The sequence below is a fragment of the Drosophila takahashii genome, chromosome 3R, assembly GCF_030179915.1.
Source record: "Drosophila takahashii strain IR98-3 E-12201 chromosome 3R, DtakHiC1v2, whole genome shotgun sequence".
Taxonomy (NCBI): Eukaryota; Metazoa; Arthropoda; class Insecta; order Diptera; family Drosophilidae; genus Drosophila; species Drosophila takahashii.
This window is the reverse complement of record NC_091681.1, coordinates 25,877,664-25,899,485: the sequence shown is the minus strand read 5'-3', so window position 1 is coordinate 25,899,485 and position 21,822 is coordinate 25,877,664. Positions and strand designations below refer to the sequence as shown.

Here is a 21,822-nt window from a genome sequence, read left to right as displayed (position 1 = left end):
AAAATGCTTTTCACAGCCTTTGTTTTCATTCCGCTCCTTGGGGCTGCTTCTCGCCTTTTTCTCTACCAGGGAAATTGTTTCTGCGTGATTGAGGTTTTCCGGCACAGGCTGCAGACCTTTTCTCTATTTCGCAGCTGCTTAGCTCCGTGAAAGCCCCCAAAAAGGAATCTTAAAGGGCCAGTGCAAAATGTCTTTGTGGCCACAATTCATAAAATTTGCAACTGCCCTACTGGCTATTTTTAATATTTTGATTAATTTGGGCTTCCCTTTGTTCCCTTTGCACGACCCACGACAAAGATGTTTTGCCACAAAGTGAAAATTGTTATCAGCGCTTGATCTTTGGCAAATACAATGGAGAACCCTTTTTGTCCAACAAGATAAGGTTATTTTTGTTCGCTGGAAATAAAGAGAGTCGAACAAAGGGAACCGAGATGAAGGGACCTTCACCTGGCAAGGCAACCCTCAAAAGTGCTAATGGTGGAATTCGGAGATCAGGGCCGAAAATAAAGAAAATAATCTAAATGCAAATAAAACTATTTTCATGTCACAACAATGCCTCAAACAACAGAAAGGGGGAAACAAATGGCGGAGTAGAAAGGCGATTCGGCGCGCTGAAAAGTATGCAACTTAAAGGGAGAGCGAAAATAAACACCAAGGAGCAATGGCACACATTTTGAATACATTTATTTGCACATTTAGAAATGCAAACAGCGGGAAAAGACTGAAAAGCCGGGCCAAAGAAAGGACCCTTTTTGCGCAGCCCAAGTACGGAGAAAAGGATACTTCCGAGGATAGGGACTTTGCCCCAGAATCCCCGGCTTCCCCCAAAAGTGAGTGAAATGTGTAACCCTTGCAATGATTTGTTAAATTACAAGCAAAGTTTCTGCCGCGGGGGAGTGGAGCTACGAGTAATTAGTGAAAACCTTGGATGTGGCAATGAAAAATTGCTTTAAATTGGGCGTGAAAATGGCTTCCAACGTGGAAGCTTCAGGGCTTCCATTTTTTCTCCTTTTCTTTGGCTGCCTGAAAATTCCCCAAAAGTCACATTAACTTGGCGGAGTACGCTCCTGGTTTCATTAGCGCTCCGCTCTATCAGGATCATGTTCTCATTTTTTGTGCGCACCACTCGTAAGCCATTACTAATGCAGATAATTACAGTTTTAATGTGTGCATTGCATTCCGCAGCAAAAGCTCCGAAACTCCAAAGGCGAATTAATGAAAGTTATCGGCGTATTCTGGGTATTCAGGCAATCACAGTCTTGTCAGACAACTTTTTAATGGATCCCCCGAATTGAGGCAAAGTTTGAGCCTCAGCCAGAACTTAATCCGCCCCGAAAACTCGGAGTCTGGACAAACATCTCGAGCATCCGAGAGTCATCGACGTCCGCCTAGAAGCTGCTGCTTTCAATAAACAAATTTGTACGCAAATATTTTGGTACACAAATTTCTGCCAGGCTACTAAATATTTTGTGTAAAGTCGTTGAACATTCACAAAGATTGCAATAATGACAGTCGAGGCAGGAGGCAGTCGGCTGTCGGAGGGGCGTGGCAGAGATGGGGATTCGAGGGGCCGGAGGAGCCGCATTCAGTGTGTGTGTAAACTGGAGCAAGAGGCGGCATACATTACGGAAACGAAACGAGGCGCACGAACCTACGGAATGGAGCTGAGCTGGGCTGAATGGAGGAACTGAGAGGAGCGGGACAGACACACAAAAGTCAACATAAAATTTAATTAAAAACTTTGCAACAACTACAACGATGGGGCGTGCGCCGCCTTCGAAAATGAAACAACATAATGCAGCGCTAGCGGAAAACGTGAGGAAAACAGGCCCAACGACGACTTGCCGGCGAATTTTGTATCTTTTCGGTACGGCAATCGGAACTTCCAAGTCGCAAGTTGAGGCAGTCCAAGATGTGCACGGAAAAAAATATTTAAATAAAGAAAACATTTAAAAATAAGCTTGTTGATAATGATAAAAAATTTAAAAAGTATGTGCACAAAATGTTTTATAAGGAAGGTCTTAGAACAAACAAGAATATTATGTATGAAGGCCTAAGAAATTTTCCACATACTTTTGCTATATTCTTTCTTTCCCTGTGACGTCTCCGCTCAATTTCTATGCCAACGAACGAACTATGAACTTGGAGTTAGTTAAATTGGCCAAGAGTATTGGACAAGAAGTGGGCCGTAAAAAATTCTAAGCGAACTTGGAGTTAGGCAGATAAAAAACAGGCAGCGGCGGAAATTTAAATAAATAAAATGGCTGAAAATAGCGATGCCAAGGCAGCCGCTTCTCCACGATTCCGATGCGGCAAAAGGAAAACCAATTACGAATTCAAATGAAATTCATGAAATTCCTGCCACTTTGTGCCGAACTTAAACCACGTCTTTGTAATATATATCACTTTGAAAGCCTCCCGAAAAAATAAAATGGGAAAACAGGAAGAAGGTGGCATAGTTTCGTAGCGAATCGAGGTTGTACGAGGATATGGACCCGCCCTTCGGTACTTCGAGACCTCGAGACCTCGAGACATCGAGACTTCGAGACGTTCTCGAGGCATTTAAACTGCCGGCATGATTTGAAATACAAATTGAGCAAATTGGCAGGAAAAACTGTGCAAAGTGCCCTTCGACCGCAATGCCGAGTGAATTGAGGTAGGATGTCTTTGGGAGGCAGGCAGCCTCGGCGATGCCATCAGGAATATTCCAATATTCCCCGGGAAGGACTCTTAAAGTTCGTTATCTCTGTCGTTCGAAATTGCTATTGATTTTCTGCTTTATCTTGGCAGCCCGCGGAATATGAGTACACACAGATATCGCGTTACGCAGCGCCATAATTAAAATGTTAAAAATGTGGTCACGGAATCTTGGGAGCCCCCGCTGCCTGGCTTTTAATGGGCGATGTCGTAAATGATATGGCGACCGCATTGAATTTCCAATGAATAGCGACCCACGCGGGTGGTTTGGGTGGTTTTTCTGCTTTGGGTGCTCTGTGGGGTTTAGGAGGCTTGCGTTGTCACCTTGACAACCACCGAGAGCTCGTTAGCCAGCTTAGCCACAATTTATCTCCTGCAATTGCCGACCCACAACCGCCACTCGACTCCTCCGGCCGCCTAATCGCATTCAATTAACACACAACACAGAAAAACCAAAGGAAAAGCTGAAACCCCAACTACAAGAAAACGCAACTTTGGCCGAGGGCAAGACAAAGCTGAAAACGCTCGTAAGAGTAAGACGGTCCAAAGTGCATGGCAGAAAAGCAAATCCAATAAAGTTGTTATTGCTTTTGTTTCGGCTGGTCGAAAGGCGTTTATAAATTACTTAAAGCGCTTAAAGGCCGGAGAGAGCAAAAGAAAGCGAGTAGAACGGACTGAAGTGGAGTGGCCGGGCCAACAACTTGTGGCGTGACCAACCGTTCGAAGCCAATCGGGCAATATGTTCGACGATTCTCCTATTGCCCCGGTCTTTTGGGCTGCTGAGCAGATTAAAGCGTATCGTGTAGCAGCAAATCCAAACCGCAAGCGATTTCCACCAACAAAGGAGGAAAACCGGGAGGCGAGAAGCACTGGGAAAGCCTACCAATTGAATATCAATCAACTTTTGGGGCGTGCGTGTGTGCGGCGGCACCAGTCGAAATCCCTCAGCCAAGGAGGAGCTGAAACAAAGGAGGCATAAAAGCGGGTGTGGGTGTGGACCAAGTGAAGTGGCCTTGCCACCACTCCCGTAATGGAATTAAAACTGCCAATTTCGGGCCAAATTGCTTGATAGGCTGTCTTGTCTTGCAAGTGTTATGGCTGCTGCACAGGAAAAAAACGATAATCGGCTTACTTTCATATTCAAAAATGGTATATTTCATACAAGTTTTTAGGCATCTAAAAATTGCTAAAAAGAAAAACCTATCTTTATAATTCCTCGGGCAAATCTATCTATTTAAAATCACTTTAAAATGTGTATTACAAATTCAAACAAATGAAATAATACTGCAGATTTTGCCAATCCTCTTTGTAAGGAATTTGCAAATATCAAAATATTATTGTTCCTGCTTTATCTATACAGTTGAGATTTTATCATAAACCGGAATCCCTCGCTATTTAAAATCTCTTGAAAATGTGTAGAAAAGATTCCAACAAACAGCATTAAACTACGGATTTTTCCAATCCTCTTTGAAATGCTCTGAAGTTCTACAGTTGAGATTTTATGATTAAAGGAAATAAAAAACTGCCCGTTATTTCTGGTACCTCTCTTTAATATAGAATATGCATTTATCTGTATTACATTATTTAATTTTTAATGAAATATTTTTATTTATTTTTATCAGTGTCTTGAAGCGCCCCCACAATGAAATTGTACAAGCGCGTCTAACCGAATTAGGCAACACAAATCAATTGCATTAAATGGCAGCTAGCGCGTGCCTTCGCCCCTTTAGGGCTGCCAAACCCGTGTGGTTGGGATCCGGATCCCCTGGCCCACAATTTTAGCATACCAAATTGCTGTACACGTCTCGTATGCGAAATACTTGCATATGCCAGGCGTATGCCAGAAACAATTGTGCTGGCCGGAACAGGCAGCCAAATAAATGCCGACGAACAGCTGCAAACGACTTATTTATGCCACAAAGAATTCGAGGCCCGTTCCCCTGGATCCCGAAGCCCCCGTATGATATCCCTATTATGGCCTGCTGCTCGGGATTAAGTCTGCCTGAATCCTAATTTACACAGCTTCTGGGTATTTACCTCTTCTGGGGAAGGGGAGGATAAACTTTTGGCCAAATGAGAAGTCGAAAGGAATGGCATGCTTTCCCGTGAATATTCTCAAGTATTTAAATTCAGCGGATTTTTACGTAGCCAACTCGCTCCTGTGCCTTCGCCTTCGCCTTTCGCCATTGCATGTGTTTATTTCATTTCTCATTTTCACAAACATTTTCCCACCCACACACACACTCACCGAAGACGCCACATGCCAAGTTCTACTTCATTTCATGTCGGCATTTGCACATTTTCTTTTTGTTTTTTTACCAATGTGTGAGGTGTGTGTGTGTGTGTTGAAGGAAATGTTGTTATACTTTTTGGTTTCTTAAGGCGGCTCCTACTCCCCCCTACACCCGCCCGCAGAAAAAGTGCGACTTGGAAGCCACCGCAAAACAATGAAAATTGGTTTTGTTACTTTGCTTACTTTCGCAGACTCTCTTCTTGGCTAAGACCGTTTCTGCGGTTGAGCCCTTGGCGGTGGCTTTTTATTGCCCGCCCAGTGTTATTGTTGCTGTATTTATTTGGCAGCTGGCGGGAGCATGAATAGGAGCCACAAAGCCACCCAGTCACCAGTCCGCCAATCCACCAAACCACCCAATCAGCCACCCACTTGCCCAAGCTTCTGCCGTTGATGGCGTCGAGTATTATCGCATAAAATCCAAAATGTAAACACTGGCACAAGTCCTTGGTCCTTGCAGCACGTACACGTTTATATTCTAAGCGACATTCCCTGCCAATTTGAATATTTCAGGGCGAACAGCTCCCACAAGAATTCACTAATATGCTGCAAATTATTACCTGGGCCAGCACCACTGGAACTCACGTGATGAGCGATCGTTTCAAGTTTTTATTATCCTCAAAGTTAGCACTTTTATTTCTCAGTTAGCTTGGTTAGTTTATCCACTGGGCTTTAGTTAGTTGCAGTCTGAAAACTGCTTGGTTTTAGTTAGCACACACTGCACAAATAACCGTAGTCCTGCAGCAAGAATCCTTTTTGGCTGGCGCTTTGAGCTTCAGGATTTCTGCTCCTGCTGAAAATGTCACTAGAAGCGAGTCGCGCGCGATTCGTGTCAACTGCGTCGAAGGGTTCACTTTCAACTGAAACACTGCTGGCGGTTCGCCGTCGTTTCTCAGCATTCGGGTTCCGGTCACCACTTCGGGCGGCTTCGGCTCGCTTCGGCAACGCCCACGAGGGCAGCCGAGTGCCAGAGAGCGAGGTCGCTGCTCAGAGAGAACGAAGGTCCTGGCTCTCTCCCAGTTCGCCGCAGGACAAGTGTGCCACGGCGAATTGGGCATTACCAACTCAAGTTGTTAGACTTGTTTGACATTAAAAATAATGAAGAGTTTTGTTTACAATAGATAAAATCAGGAAAAAATTTAATTGCAGGAGATAGTTTCGATATTTGATGAGGTATATATACATATAGTGTTGTAGCACAAATACCTTAAAATCTCAAAAAACCTTATAATTTGGAATACAATTTATCTACTTTGTTTTTCTTTAATATATATTTATTTCTCTTGATTATCAATATTACTTACTTTTATTCAAGACCATATCGTGCATTTTATTTTTAAGGAATTAAACCTATCATTAATCACTATCTTTTTGACATGATTCTTTGATCATGTAAAAGTTGTCATTCAACATTGTTAACCTGTCGCTTAGAGCACTTTGAGTTTACCCGTTACCCTCCACCAGTTTTTCCCATAGAGAGAACCTACCCCTACCATTTCTTCGCCACGAATGCCACTCCGAATACTCTCCGAAACGAAGGGGTGGCAGAAAAAGGTTGCCGCACTGGAAATGTGCTGGCAACATTCGAATTGCCCCCTGCAACATTTCGAACTGGAAGACAAATTGCCGCATGTCCTGCTAATTTCGGTGAGTGAAAGTTACGTGGCGGGTTCCCAGGTGGAACGCTGTCACTTTTCACATGAGGAAAGGCAAGAAAAGCTACAAAATCAAGTTATCGAGGCGTGACCACCGGGCTCAGGCTCGCGTGTAATTAAAACTAAACACCAGGAACAACATCAACATTTACACCGGGGGCAACAAACCACCCGCGGGTCATCCGGATAACCGTAAAGAGCCAGTCAGCAGTTTGTCCTGCTGAAGGGACAAAGGAAATGCCAGGGACAACCGCCCGACTGCACGGGCATTACGCTGATGACGAAACCGAATATGGAAGTCCATAAGTCAGGATTAAAAACGGCGGCGGACACGCAAAATATGGCGACAACAACCTGGTCAAAAGGAACTTTGTCACAACAGTCGGCGAGCGAGAGATGTCCTGAAATTAATTTGAATATTTTCCAACCTTTCCAACGCGGCCCCCTCCCCCGCTTGGCCTTTTGTCTTTGCTTTTATTTCAGTTTTTGTTTCAGTTTCCGCTCTTGTAGCAACGGGGCTTTTGACTTCATTAGAAGTAATGGCGGAATCTGGCTGAAAAGTGAAAAACAGGCATCTGTCCGCGCTGTCCAGGTTGCCCCATTGCCCATTCCCCATCCACCAAACTGTCAGCGACGCAACGCAACGGTTATAAAATTCCAAAATATGCACATAAAGACATAATCCTCCCCCACGACCGCTTTTTCCGGGAAAATGGAAATAGAAACAACTGCCGAGTCAACGGTCAACAGGCGGCGGTGGGTCAGTCAGTTTCAATTTATTGGGCGCGCTTGAAAATAAATTTGTTTTTCGAAAATGCGAACATCAAGCACAGCATGCCGTGGGCGGTGGTGGGTGGAGAGCAGGGGGAAAAACAGGTGGGTGGGTGGCACAGGTATGGACCAACGCGGGGGTCTCTGGGGTCCACGCGGATGAAAAACGATTACGCAATCTGGCCCGTGTCTACTAAAACAAGTGAAACAAGCTGGGGCGGTCAGCGTGAAATGAGCTGAGCTTATACGCATTCTCCAAATAAATCTTTCGTCCTTCGGCCTCTTTAAAGACTCCGCCATTAAATTAAACAAAACGATTTGAGTTGCGAAACATTGACTCCAATCACCATCGATTAAATTCGATTGAATTGTTTTAATTACTTAATCTTTTGTTTTCCATCTATTGTCTTTTGTCCTGAGGACTTCATTTGGCAGCAAAAGCGTCTCTATTTAATTTATCATAAATTTTCTTTGATAACGGGTAAGCCGATTGGAAACTAATCAGGTTATTCTCAAAATGAAATCAAGCAAATGATAGGCACTCATTAAAGTAATAAAGTTATACTTACAATAAAATAATATGTGAACAATAATAATTTCTCATTTCCAATTATTTTCCACAGCTGCTGCAGCTCCTTCCGTTTTTGCATCCTCGCAGTTATTGCAACATTCCTCAATTAGTTGCAGACGCGCGATTCGCTTCAGGTTTTGGCGAAAATTCAATATTGAACATTAAGATTGGTCACCTGAGTGCAGGATTGGTTATGTAATGGTATATTTGTGCTCTATAGGGAGGGGGTGGGTGACGCTGCACTCAGCTGCCGCCGGACAGGCCAAGCGGATTACGATTCCGATTCGGATTCGATTTACTTTGCCGTCGCCAGGAAGTCACAATGCGGGTGCGTTACAAACAGGCAACAGTTGAGGGCGATTGGGCTGGAATTCGGGTGGGTGGCTCTCAGCCGAGAGGTACTTGCACTGGCAGCGGACCCACAAACAAACAAACAAATAAACAAGCGGCTGGCAAACAGGCCGCGCCGTGATTGCAGGACATTTGCGCAAAAAGGCAAAACAATTGAATTGAATTGACAACAACGGACCACCGGGTCTGGGGTCTGGGTTCGGGGGTCTGGGTGGTTGTTGGCGGTGTCAGTGGTGCTGTGGTGCTGTCCTGTTGGCAGTGGTGGCCAAAGGTGGTGCTGCTGCTCGAGGGCCGCTCACTCGACCGGTAATGGTGTTGATAGCATTAAGCATGCCTCAACGAAGTCCGGCCAGGATATGCGTACAGGCATGATTCCACCGATGGCCAATCTGTTCGAAGCCCTTGGGTTGTTCCTGCACTTGCCGAAAGTACGATTCAAGATATTAGAAATTCCAAATAGATGATATGACTTATCAAAGTTGAAAACTACTACAAAATACTACAAAAGATTTCTATATGGAGAAACTATTGATACTCATTTTTTCCAGTTAATATTAAAGTTAATAGATTAACTATTTTTTTTTATTTATAAGTTCTAAGAATACCTGAAGCTATTTTGAAGCTTTAATCAATGAAGTTAAATTTATTTGAATGATTATAATTTAAAATTGATACTTATGACCATTTTAATCTAAATACCTTTTAATTCTCATGTCTACATTTTATTTGAAACCCATCGATTTTCTAAAATTGAAATTACAATCTTTGTTCCAAAAGTTCCCTTATTTTTAATAGTTTTTTTTTATTGGCTTCACAGTAATTTTTCGCATAGTGTAGCTGTTGTTCCGTGTGTTGTTTTCACTGCACTTCAATGCTTTTTGCAATGTAAACAGCCGCCGCAGACGCCGCCCTCGGCCTTCCACCGACACTCGCACATATTTTCACATTTCCCATTTCCCACTTTTCTTTTTTTTGCATTGTTTATTTGCTTTACTGTGGTTACTTTTGCTGTTTTTCCGTTTTTTCCTGTTTTGTTCTCCAGCAGCTGGTGTTTGTTGTTGTTTGTGTGCTGGCAAATTAGTTGAATTTGGGAAAGAGCCTGGCCAAAAGGGTGTGGAGGCTGTTGAAAGTTTTTGTTTGACACTTTCTGGCATAAGCCTCGACCACATGCGACATGCAACAGAGGCAGCAGGAGCAGCAAAAGTAAGAGCAGCATCGACAAGGACAGCCGACAGTCTGGTACTACTCGCACTTAAATGTCCTTCGTTGAGCCTGCTCCTGCAGCACTTAATCCGCTTAAACGTTAAAAGTGCTAATAGTTTTTTATGTTGCAACCCTGACTTCTTTATGGCCAAATGGGAAAAGGGGCGGGGCAACGCCAGGGGGAAGGGAAAACCCACCACCACCACCAGGAAAAACAACATTTGCTTCCAGGGGGTGAAAGGTGTTAAAAGGCAATAATTTATATGCTTAGAATTGTCATTTGTAGATGTTTTGTGTGCAGGACCCGTCTGTCATCTGTTTGTTTGCTTTGCTCTCAGTGCGGTAATTGCAATTTTGTTTTGAGGTTTTTGCCCCCCTTTAGTGGCAAATAATTACACGCTGCTTTTTAACGCTTCGTCGACTGCAACAATGCTTGGCTAATTCGCAGATCAATTAAAGATACTCCCCTTGGCGAGCTCATCAATCAAATGTGGATCCAATAAAATCGCATCTGTGCGAAACGCCCACTATTCCCCTAGAATCCTTGGACGGCAAACGGGCGGAAATGTCCTGCATCAATTAAAGGCAACGAACCGTTTCGATTGGAATGTTATTGTAATGGCTCCCCCTAAGCTGAATTATTAACCAAACTGATTGCAAGCGGAACTATGAATTAATACTTAATAAGGCCAAAGTTTCTCCAAGGAGCCGAGGACATGCAAAAATGCATTAGCATCGATTTATGGCATGTGTGTGCGGGTGTGGGCGACTCCCCGAATCTCATTTCCGGCGGGCGTGGCCACATCATTCCGACAATATTGCCATATTACACTATTCATATTTTAGCACTGGACCAAAAATCAACGACTGACCAGAATCGGAATCACAATCCTAGGCGAACCCACTCCACCCCCCGCTGAGAACGAGGAAGGACGTCGGTCGGATGTCCTGCCGCGCGTTGAGCCATTCCAAGCTGCCTTATTATTTATGATAATGTCTGGTCATTCGTTTGGTTTATTGTGCTAATGTGCCGCAATTAAGATTAAGAAGACGACTTTTCCCGGGTTTTCACCAGAGAGTACGTGCCTGAGCGCCCATGTGCCTGTGTGGGGGTCGTTTCCACCTATGGAAAACAGGTCGGAGATCTTGAAACAAACGTTAAAAGAAATATAAAACTATCAAGGGTCTTTCTAGATCTTGTCCATCAGATAGAATTATTAATCCACATACATATTTGATGTAAGAATAGTGTTATTGAGTTTCTAACCCGGAAATCATGTACCTACAAATATGTGGTTTACTTTTTTTGTAATCCTTAATAATACAATACAATTTAATGAAAACTGAAGCAGATAATAATACATAGTTTTTAATAATTAAGTATTTATTAAATACTATTTAACCGCATAATAATTACTATTCTACCTCTTCTTGCAAAGGGGACTAGATAGCAAACCTAAACTTAAAATGCAAATACCTGCTTGAGTATCTGCTAGTTGGATTAACTTCTTGGACAGTTGCACAAGTTCTTTGCCAGAGTTGCAAACAATTAAAACTTTAATCATCTAGTGGCCCCAAAAACAGACGATACCCTCTTGCCACCAGGGGATTGCTACAAATGGCATTCGTTTTTTGGCTTTTCGCTGTTCCGATTTGTGATTAATGACTTGGGCATAAGCAAAGGCAGAGGCAATGGAAATGGCAACGGCGAGGCAGAGGCGCAGGCAGAGTGGTCGTCACAATCCAAACGGAGGAGTAGGTCGTACAAAATCGTGCGATAAAAATTCTTAAGCATCAATATCCATCGGTTTTGGGCTCCACCGTTTTCGGCATTGACCGCTTTGCGCTTTTATTTATGACAATCATTTATCACCGCGCGCGGTACAAGGCAAATTTTACGCGATTACGCTTTTCCATTATCCCGGCGCTGCCATTTCCTTTCTCCCTGCTGCCCTGCTGGTTGTTTTCCATCGCAGTCCTTGTATTGCACAATGGCACTTTGATCTCTGGCAGGAGATTTCCCTGAAGCTTTCCACCTCCACCCTGCCTTTTCCGATTGCATTGATTTTCTCGTCATCCTCCTTGACGGCAGAAAGGAGCTTTTTTGCGGTTTTGCATGACAGCTGACACATGTCGGGCCGATAACTTCGAGTGAATAAAGATGAACAATTGCCGTAAGAGATTATTAAATGTTGCTTAAAAATAATTAAGCCGCCGCTCTCGAGGAGTGGGTGAATTTGGTATGCAGACAGCGATTCGGTCAGCTCCATAAAAGGAATATCAGCGAGTGGCCATCAGCTCGGAAGATGTGCTAACTTTTTCCCGAATATTAAACACCCCTTCTTCGTTTTCTTGTTTTTTAACTGGGACTGCACTTCCCAACGAGACGGGGACAATTTCCGCTGGCGACACGAGGTCGACATTGACGCGTCTGGGGATCTCGATTTTATGCAATTCACGTCTCGGACATTAGGCGATGTCAAGTCCTCACAACGTGCTGGCATCGTCCATTTCGCAAAAGGGGCTGGGGGTGGGTTGGTCGGTTTGCATACAACCCATTTGAATGCTTCCTTGGAGCAAATCCCTTTGATTATCCTGAAATCCAATTAGAAACCTCTCAGTTGCAATCCAACGTTGCCTCAATCTTCGACCTGTCTTCGATTTGTTTTCGTTCCATTTGGCCAATTTGTTTGCGGCCGGATTGCAGGCAAAGTATTTAATTGATGCTCACATCTTCCGGGAATCGAAACGGAGCCCCGGCAAAGATTAGCATAAACATTTGTAATAAATATACGAGCGCCTCGCTCGCAAAATTCCAGCTGGCAATAATTCCGGTTGAGATCCAACATGGAAATGCTTTGCCTAATTGTTTGTTTGTTTGCCTGTGAGAGTTTACACCCCCTTCCTGCCCGCCCCTGCCCTGCCCTGCCCCCTTTGCCAGCAGATGTGTGCGTTTGGCTCGGAATGAAACATAAATATTACGCATACGCAACGGTAGACACAGCCCATGTGGGAAATGCAAAAGTTCATGCAGCACACCCGCACAGTTATCTGCATGATAAGTTTAATTGATCCGAATGGCAGCCCCCTTGGATAAATAGAAATCGAGCATTTTCCCCAGCTCCACTTGTGCTGGAAAATCATTAAGTTTTTGCCTAGCTGTCTGCCGATGCCAGAGCAATCACAAAGGAAATTGGAAAATTAAAACGTGCGGAAATGTGCCGCTGAGAGCTAATTAGCTTTGTGGTTTGCCGGGCGCACAAGTGCACATCCAAGTGCTCATCCTTCGACATCAACTTATTCCCAAGTCTAAGCCGTCGTCCTTTTCTCCTCTCGTGGCTCAACTCGTCCTAGTTGGCCATTTGGCGAGATGGCCACTCAATCAGAGCGAGTCCGATTTGGTTGACCCCCCGATTGATGGGGACTCAGACGATCTGCTGGCGATACTCTAGCTCCAGGTCCTGCTCCTCTTCCTCCTTGCTAATTGCGCGTCATTCCGCCTGCTCATCGGCTTAAATCCAAGCTCTGGCTGGGCCATCGAGATTTAAACGCATTCGCATCCCTCAGCGCCGAATGCGCAACTCATGGCGTCCAATCGTCAAATGTTCCGCACGTACGCGCCTTCCATATGCGGGCCAGACGTCTATCCACCGAATTTCGATTGTCACACTGAGAAACGGGTTTTTAATTCTTAATTTAATGCTAAGTCATTTCTCATACAATAAACCTATTAGTTTAGAGGATTTTCCAGTAAATAACAATAATTGTATTTGTTTTTTGTTTCTAGAATCATTTATTCTGACATTTAAAAACTTTAAACATTTTAAATTTAAAGAAAATAAATAACTTTACACACTCAATTTAAAATTTAAATAAACAGAATTAAAAGTGACAATAAGAAGGTATGTATTTTCTACTCACTTTTACCATAAATTTAATTTTATAAAGTTTTAAAATTTACAATTTATTTCCTACATTTTCTCCCAGTGCAGATCCGCCCGAATCTCTGCTTCTACCGCTCCTCCTCTTCGTCGGGCGACAATATCGACAGTCATCCCAGCCGACGGAGCAGAGGAGTGGGTGGGTTGTCGGGGGAATCACGGGGACAGGACACGCAGGACACGTGGGCCGCACTTTGGCCGCTGTTAAATAGCATTGACGAATTAAAAGCTGAATTGGCAAAAGGGACCGACAGCGGAGAAAAAAAATAACAAAAACCAAACTGGAATCCTCTGACGGGGTGCAAAAAGGGAGGCGTACATTTTCTGCAATATCATCAACTATAAATTACGAATATTGAGGCACAACAACTTCGAGTACGTGGCGTGATAATGGATATTTGTCAGATATGTGAACATTTTAAACTTCCGCCCCGGAAAAAAGTAGAATGGCAAGAACGAGCGGGATGGTTTCCTTGCCGCACGAATCGGATTCGGCACTTTTTGCCACATAAACATAAAAAAGGTAATACGGCACCGGGGACTGGAAATAACCCAAATGTGTGGCACTCGGATCAGGGGCGTATACCGTCCCGTCCCCTTCGAAATTCAGCGGAGGATGAGGGGCGATTGCGATTGCAGTGGGCAAAGGGAAATGCCAAGTGGCAGTAAGAAATGTTTTGCAATGATGCGGCAGGTTTTCCTTTGGCCGTCCAGCCGATCTCGTTATGATTAGCCCACCAAAAGGGGGTGGAACTCGGACTGGAACTGGACGATTTCATGTTAAGCGCATATAAGCGAATTGAGGAGTAAATCCGAGCCGGCAAGGAAGTCAATTTCTTGGCGAGAAAAGTGTTGGGCCCCAACACATAAAAGTGAATTCGAAAATTATGCACAACACTCGGGGAGGGCAGAAGGAAAGGCAGCAGACACACAGAAAGTTGTCCTGCCAAAGAGTTTGAGTTGTTTGGGTTTTTATGCGCAATGGGGAAAAAAGCCGAGAAACTTTCATTACGAACGGAAGTTGGGGGAAATAAAAAAAGGGAGAGAAACAAACAATATACACTTGGACCTGTCGTTGTTTTGTGACATTGAACTTTTTGCATTAAACTTGAAATGTTTTTAATGAATCCCGCCGTTTCGTTCAATCTGCCAGCCCAGGATTTTGTTTCGACTTTAGCCCCACAATTGTTATTGTTGTTCTAGGGCCAAGATATCCTCCGCCGAGAATCCAAGCGAAATTTTTGGATGCAAAACTTTGCATTTCCTGCATATTCTTGTCCATATTTTACAGCAGCAACTTCCGGCTTCCGCTCGAGAAGCATAAAAATAAAGCGAAACTCCTGCCACCCAGTCTCGGATTCAGATCCCGATCCTGCTCGGCCTTCTGCAATGCCGAATGGTTTTGGGCAAAGAGAGAAACGGCGGCAGAACGCAGAACTTTCCCAGACATTTGCCATTCATTGGAGCCCGTTTTTGCTCCTGTTTTGGGGCCCCGACTTTGCCTGTCAGCGACAAGTCTCCTGCGTCTCACTGATAATTGCAAGAATATAAACTTGAGACAATTGGGAATCAAACTTCGCAGACGCGCACTGTTCCCTCTTCCTCACTTAAATGGGATTAAAATTTCATAACAGCGGCTTCGAAGAAGTCGAATACTTCCCCCTTTTTCACAAAGGGAAAGCCGGGTTGTGTACAAATGTCTATCACTTACGCCGAATGTTACGCCACATTCATCACAGCCGAAGCACGCGAGTTCTGGGAAAGCCGAAAATAAAGCCCCTGTAAACGATCCACAAACAATATTAATTGAAACGTACCGCTCATATGACATTTATGAAGCGGCCCAAAAAAACCGCCGCCAAACAAGTCGCTGAACTGGAACTGTCGAAATGCGGCAAGGAGCGATAATGGTTGGATAGTGTTGGTATGTTAGCTAGGTTTCAGATATACCTACTATATAAAATAAATAGTTTAAAAATTATGTAAGTTAATGTGGTAAGAAATACACAAGAAAAAGCTTTTGGCTTTGCTTTTCCTAGTTCTAAAAAATATTTTAAAATACTTCTACATTAAAAATTTTATTTAGGGGGTTATTTTTCTAACATTTCTTTTTGCCACATTATTTTGTTTTTTTTTTTTTTTTAAGAAGGTTTTATTATTTAGCTACTTTTTGATGACTTTAATTTGGGCACCTCTGAAACTGGATCAACCCTTGGCCCGTGCGCCGTGTGCATGTCCAAATGCCAAATACAAGCGTTAAGCTAAATGAAAACAAATTACCGTTGCATGTGAGACACCGTCCAAGGCGCTGCCATTCCCCCATTCCCTCAGTCCCTCACTCATTCAATCAGTCAGTCAGTCAGTCGTCAGTCCACCCCCATGAAATTTAGCCTAGCCACCCCCTCGTTTGTCCGCCGGGTGACGACTGCTGCAATATGGTGCCGTCATAGCGAGACCAACCTGCATTCTCCGCGCTCGCATTTAAACATTTAAACACGCACCGAACCCTGGCCAAAAAAAAAAAAATAAAGGGGAAAAACATCCAGTGAAACAGCCCGAAATGGGAGACAAATTAATGAACGCAGTAATGAAATGAGCTGTGCGTACGGAGCAAATGATTGTCGGACTAATGACAGGGCAGTTAGGAAGTCAAATCAAGTCGCGACTGGAATTCGATATTACTCGGGGGTTTGGCGACAGGTTCCCAACCCCAACCCAAAGCCAAATCCAATCCCAAACCCAAACCCGTTCGTGTTTGTTAAAGTCCAAATGAAATTAATTAGAGCAGAGGGCGTTTGCCGTTTCGCAGCTACGATTCGATATAATTTCGTATGCTTAAAGGTGAGCATCGTGGCTCATCCTCAACTGCCGGGGAATATGCACTCATAAATCTCTCTTCGCAGCGGCTGCCATGCTGCGCACATGTTCAATAAACCAGAGATTATACGCAAACATAGACAAAGTGAATATAGAATTAGAAAAAATCAGCCAGGCAGTGCTGAAGTGTGAATACCCTTTGAAGGTGGTGCGAAAACTAATCAGGACCCCAGTCAGGTTCTTCTCACCCACTAAATGAATTTTTAATCGCGGTTAAACTTCTCCAGGCAATTCATGAGTGCAGTTTATTAAAGTTCTCTATGGTTTGCCAGAAGGGTATTCGCAAAAAATGCTGCTTCAAAAAAATACCTGCTCCGCGGGGGTCGCTGAATGCACGGCGCCTCCCAATGAACTGCAATAAATCTCAATAAAAGTCGCACAACAAAGCGAACCAGGACCAGCAATCCAATGCAAGCGTCGCAAAACAAACAACCAGCAAGTGGTCCTGGAAAAGTGTGGTCCTGCGAGTGTGGGGGCGGTGCGGGGGGCAAAAAACTCCCCAAAACTCAATCCTCCCCCACAGCGAGATTCGCCCGCGAAAAGAGAAAAATGTGTAGAAGGAATATTTTAAATTTGATTATTGAAAGTCGAGCGACGGCAGCGATTATGTGATTTGTAGGGCGACAAATGTATTTGCCATACGAAACGGCACTGAGAAAAGATAACATAGTTTAAATAATATTAAAAATCAAATAAATAAAACCCTCAAGTTATACCTTCTAAATATCCTTTTCAAATATTTCGAAAATAATAATTTCCATCAAACTATCCCCTTGACGATTTATTTTGACACTAAATAGATTAGTTTCCATTTGTAATATGAAGCCGATATGGTTATGTATTTTCTTCACGTGGAGTTGCGAACTCAGAGGGCGCGAAAAGATGACATGGAGGGGGGTGGCTTTTTTTAAGGATACTTTGTGGGTGTGTACGTGCGTGTGTTTTCGTGTGCGGGGGTTGCGCACATAAACTTTGTTTATTTTATTAACAAGTTATGTGGAGTGTGTGCGGAGAAAGGGCGGTGAGAGGCAGGACAGAGGCAACCCTTTGTTACTTTCGCTTTCTGGCAACCTCGACCGCGATCAACTCAGGTCGCAACCCTCGTTTCGCTCGGCTTTTCCTTTCACCCAGCTCTTTTGCGTGCGGCGCACAATTCAATTTTCATTGTTTATCAATTTTCTGCCTATTTTGGGCGCTTCAAAGCGACGCTTTGTAATTAAATTTGGAAAGCCGCCAGTGGGGCATAAATCAGAGCTCAACAATGAGAAGGAGGCCTCTTGATTATGATTGCATGTGAATGTGAGGATGGGGATGTGATTTCGACTAAGAGGAGTTGGCTGCCGGCAGTGTTTTTGTCTGGCTGGCAAAGGTCTTCATTGAATTTGCGAGTCAAGAGCGGAATGTGGAAAGTGCGTCTTTGTCTTGGCAACTTTCTTGCCAAAAGTGCAATCGAAGCAGAGTAAAAAAGCCAAATTATTATGTGTGTGCCTCATATTTCAGTCTCCGCCGCTCCAGACACATAAATCTCTCGCAAAACAATAGAGAAGCGCGCACACACATCGCGTCGGGTCGGGGCAAAACTGATTTGAATTTATGGGAAACTGATTATTTTTCCATGCCGCCAAGAGGCGACAACGAGACAATGTGCTGCTGTGCCAAAAGCCGGCATCCGTTTAAGCATCTGCCGGAGATAGTTGATCCGCCCGGCAGGATATAGAGCGCATATATATGGCGCGTGACACGTGACCGCGCAACGGGTACCGCTAAAGATAACACAGGCAAACGGCCAAGCGGACAAACAGCCAAACAGCCGCTGCATCCGCTCGCCGACAGCACTTGGCCAAATCCCATTGAAAGGTCAAACAAATTATGGCAAAACAGAGCGAACTCCTGCTGTTGCTGTTGCACAAACTCCCCTTCCCACTCCCACCCAAAATGCACTGAACGCATTTCATATTGCTTCGAAATTCAATAAAAAATACGATGTGATTGTAAAGAACAAATTATTTAATGGCCAACCGATGTTTTTACAAGTTGTTGCTTTGATATAGACAAAATATATATATTTCCTAAATACACATTATATTAATTATATCAGAAACAACATTTTTGTAATATTTTTATAGCTATAAATTTTTTTGTTAGGGTTTAAAAAAATCTATTTAATAAGATCGCAAAAATATTTTTAATATTAAAATGTAATCAAAGATTAGGGAAATGCTGAGCCATTTCCTGTTTTTGAGGATTGTGGTGACACAAGTATATTAAATTTAAATACGCTAATGCACAAAAATAAATATATTTTTTTTTTTCGGTTTTTTCTGTGCAGTTGAAGTTTGTAAAGAGCACTCGACAATCTGCAAGTCCTCGGCGCACGCTCGGCACTTCATTAGACGCGTGCTTCTGTGGGGTCGGGGCAACCCTTTGTCACCTCAATTTAGAAAGAGAGATTCAGAGACAGAGTATCTGTTGTGGGTTTGCCCGGCCATTCCGCCCTTTATTGTTGTGTTTTTGGCCGTCCGCTGCATCGGCGGGCTGGGCAAATTTGAAATTGATATTCGCACGGCGTGAAATCAGTTTCGGCTTTCATTCCGTTTCCCCTTTTTATTTGTTATGCCTTCGATTCCTATGGCTTGCCTTTGTTTCGTTTCATTTGCTCAGGATGGAAGGGGGTTTTGGGTCCTGCGGAGCACTTAGCCGCCGGATGGGGCCATGATTTATTGAGTTGCATAAACAGAAACGGCAGCGCAATCATGTCGCAACTGTAGCCCGAAAACTTGTACCACGGCGACGATGGAATTTGCCCAGTGAGCTCAGCTTTCAACTCGATTGCTTCACAAGTCGTTAGGCGTCATCGAAAGGGAGTCCTGGGTCCTCATCGTCGTCCGGTTGGCCGGATTCCTGGGGGTTGACCTGCACTCCATGGTCGATGGCTGTGCGGCTGCAGCTCCTTCTTGCGGTCCTTTTCACCCCCGGCCACCACTTTAATGTACCTACGTACCTTTGCCCACATCACATCGCCCACACCATAGCCCCAACCCATTTCTTGAATGGCAGCCGCAATTTTGGTTATGGGAGTCTTGCAACAAAGGGGAAGCAAGTTGTGCTCCCTCCAATGCCAAGTATAAATCACAAATAGATTTCCTTGCGAGACTTTTGGCCAAAACTCCCAGGCTGCTGCCTCCATTTCCCAAATGGGGAAACTGGCGCCCGCCACGCCTTCTTCGGATTTTCTGTTTCTGCTCTAGCTTTTTTCTAGCATTTTTCAAAACCTGAAAACACCACTTCTTTCCTGAAATCTTAAGAGTTTTTTATAATTTTATAATTCCAAAGTTCTTTTTCTGAATATTTATTAAACAATGGTTGACTAGAATTTTAAGAAAATCCTACAATAAATTAGAATTAAAATTTCATGAAGAATATTAAATTTTATTTAACAAAATATCTTAACGTTTTCAATAAGAGAATAAGTATAGAGCATATTTTATAAATTCCGAAAATTTTATGATTGTTTTTTTTTTTTAATTGTGTTTTTATTTCTAGCTCTTTTTTTAGCATGCTTTGAACAGCACTGGCCATCACTCGCTCAAGTTTATGTTGGCTTTCGTTTGCGGCATTGGTGGCACTTTGTGCTGCTTTGTGCTGCGCTTCAATGAGGTCGAAATGGCTCAAAAATAATGTGAAAAGTTCCCTTTAACCATTTTTCCACAGCCACGGCGCTGGTGACGCACAAAAACAGAGGAAGAACCGGAGAGCAGAAAGGATTCGCGCCACATTTCCTACTTTCCTTTCGCTTAGAATTTACTCCTTCAGCAGACCGTACTCCTCGTTCGACTTTTATTTTTTGCACTGCTGCCTGGCTGGAGTTATGCGACTTTGGGGAATTTCTGACGGCCCTCGACTCCATCCTCTTGGCCGCCTTTATATCCCTCTCTCTCAACCCGTTTGCCACTTTGGCTCCCTTTGACTTTTCGAGAACTTTGTTAGCAGCATCTTCGTCTTTCCAGCCCCGATCCCATTTCCATTCCCATCCCGCTCCATCTTCGCCCAGCAAACTGCCTTTGAAGTTATTGCGGCTAGTGCAACGCCTGCTGCTGTCGCCTTTGATGTATATATCGATAGTGAAAACTTGAGAAACTCGCTGTGGCTAATGTTGCGAAAGACATGTCGCCCTAGCATCGACTCAATCGTATATCTTTTTTTTAAATCGGGGTGATTAACCCAGATTGTAAAGAAAGAGCTGGCAAAGGATTGATCTTTTTGAGAATTTAGTTAGTTAGTTTTTAAGAATGCATTAAAATGGCTTCTGGCAAAAATGTATGCAATTAAAATATTAAAAAATATTTAATAAACATTTCTTATACATTTAAAATTTTTTTGTATCTTTTAAATCTTTTCTGCTAATATTTATAGGGTTAAAGTTTTGCCCAAATGCAAATCCCAACAAGAAGGTGCCCCAAATGAGTGCAATTAGCTGGAGTGGCTTGAAAGGAGCAATCAGATCAGGACGAGGACGACAGAGTGTCCTTTCGGGAGCAGCAGCCAGCACTCGGACTGATTTGTCCCCCAAATGACTTAAGTAATGCAGCAGCAGATTGTCAAATGCCGCTGCCAGATAAGCCAGAACCAACTGGTGGAATAACCAGTAGCAGGAGCAGCCGGAGTGGCAATAAAACAAAGAGCTCGAGAAAGGCAGAGCAAAATGGTTGCAAATCTGTGCGCGGGATGCGGGGGCGCAGGACCTTCCCAGCTTCCCAGCAGGCTGATGCTGAGCTGACTGCCGACAGCCGACTGACGACAGTGTCCTTGTGCCTGGCACGCAACAACTCAATTAAGCCGCTTTAATTGGTCTAATTAATTTGCGCTCAAACGCACTTCAAGTCTAAACGTGTTTTTCCACAGGACCCAAGAAAGGCGTCCCGAGAAGGGTTGCCCTGTCCCTCTCCCCTTCTCCTTTCGCCAGTGAGTCCTGAAATATGCATTAAGCCGCAGATTTGCGACGCGCCGGTAATTAAGCCGAGCGGCCCGGGACTCTGCAACGTGCGACGATTGAGTCCCCAGTTGTTGACAGGCGGGCTGGCAGCTGATTTTTCAGATTTCAAGTGATGCGTTTAATGAGCGGCACGTGACTCGCGCTCCTGCTTTTTTGCTCACAAAATATCATTCATTTCGAATTCTAAGCCAGTTTCTACTGGCTGACGTTTAATTTGCAACAAATTTGAATACCATTTGTGATATTAATTTTATACCCTTTCGGAAGAAGCCTCAAATTTTGTTAGAATTGTCTTTATTCATTTCATAATTAAACATACATATCATAATATTTTTTCAGTATAGGAATGTGTGCAACTATATTTTCTTTATGTCCAAAGATTCCTTTCGAAACTTTCTTCTACCTCTTGTAATTTATTATTGAATTTACAATACAAATTCCTGCAATTGCAAGAGTAAATAATCTTCTACTTT

At 43.6% G+C, this 21,822-nt stretch overlaps 1 protein-coding gene across 2 annotated transcripts in view; it reads right to left on the bottom strand.

Moving 5' to 3' along the window:
• Positions 1–5,834, bottom strand: part of klg (klingon) — a 62,991-nt gene extending 57,157 nt beyond the window's left edge. For both annotated transcript variants that reach the window (XM_017147473.3, XM_070217460.1), the window contains exon 1: positions 5,548–5,834. The gene's annotated coding sequence lies outside the window, so the exon portion shown is untranslated. The remainder of the gene's footprint in view (positions 1–5,547) is intronic.
• Positions 5,835–21,822: the final 15,988 nt, after the last annotated feature.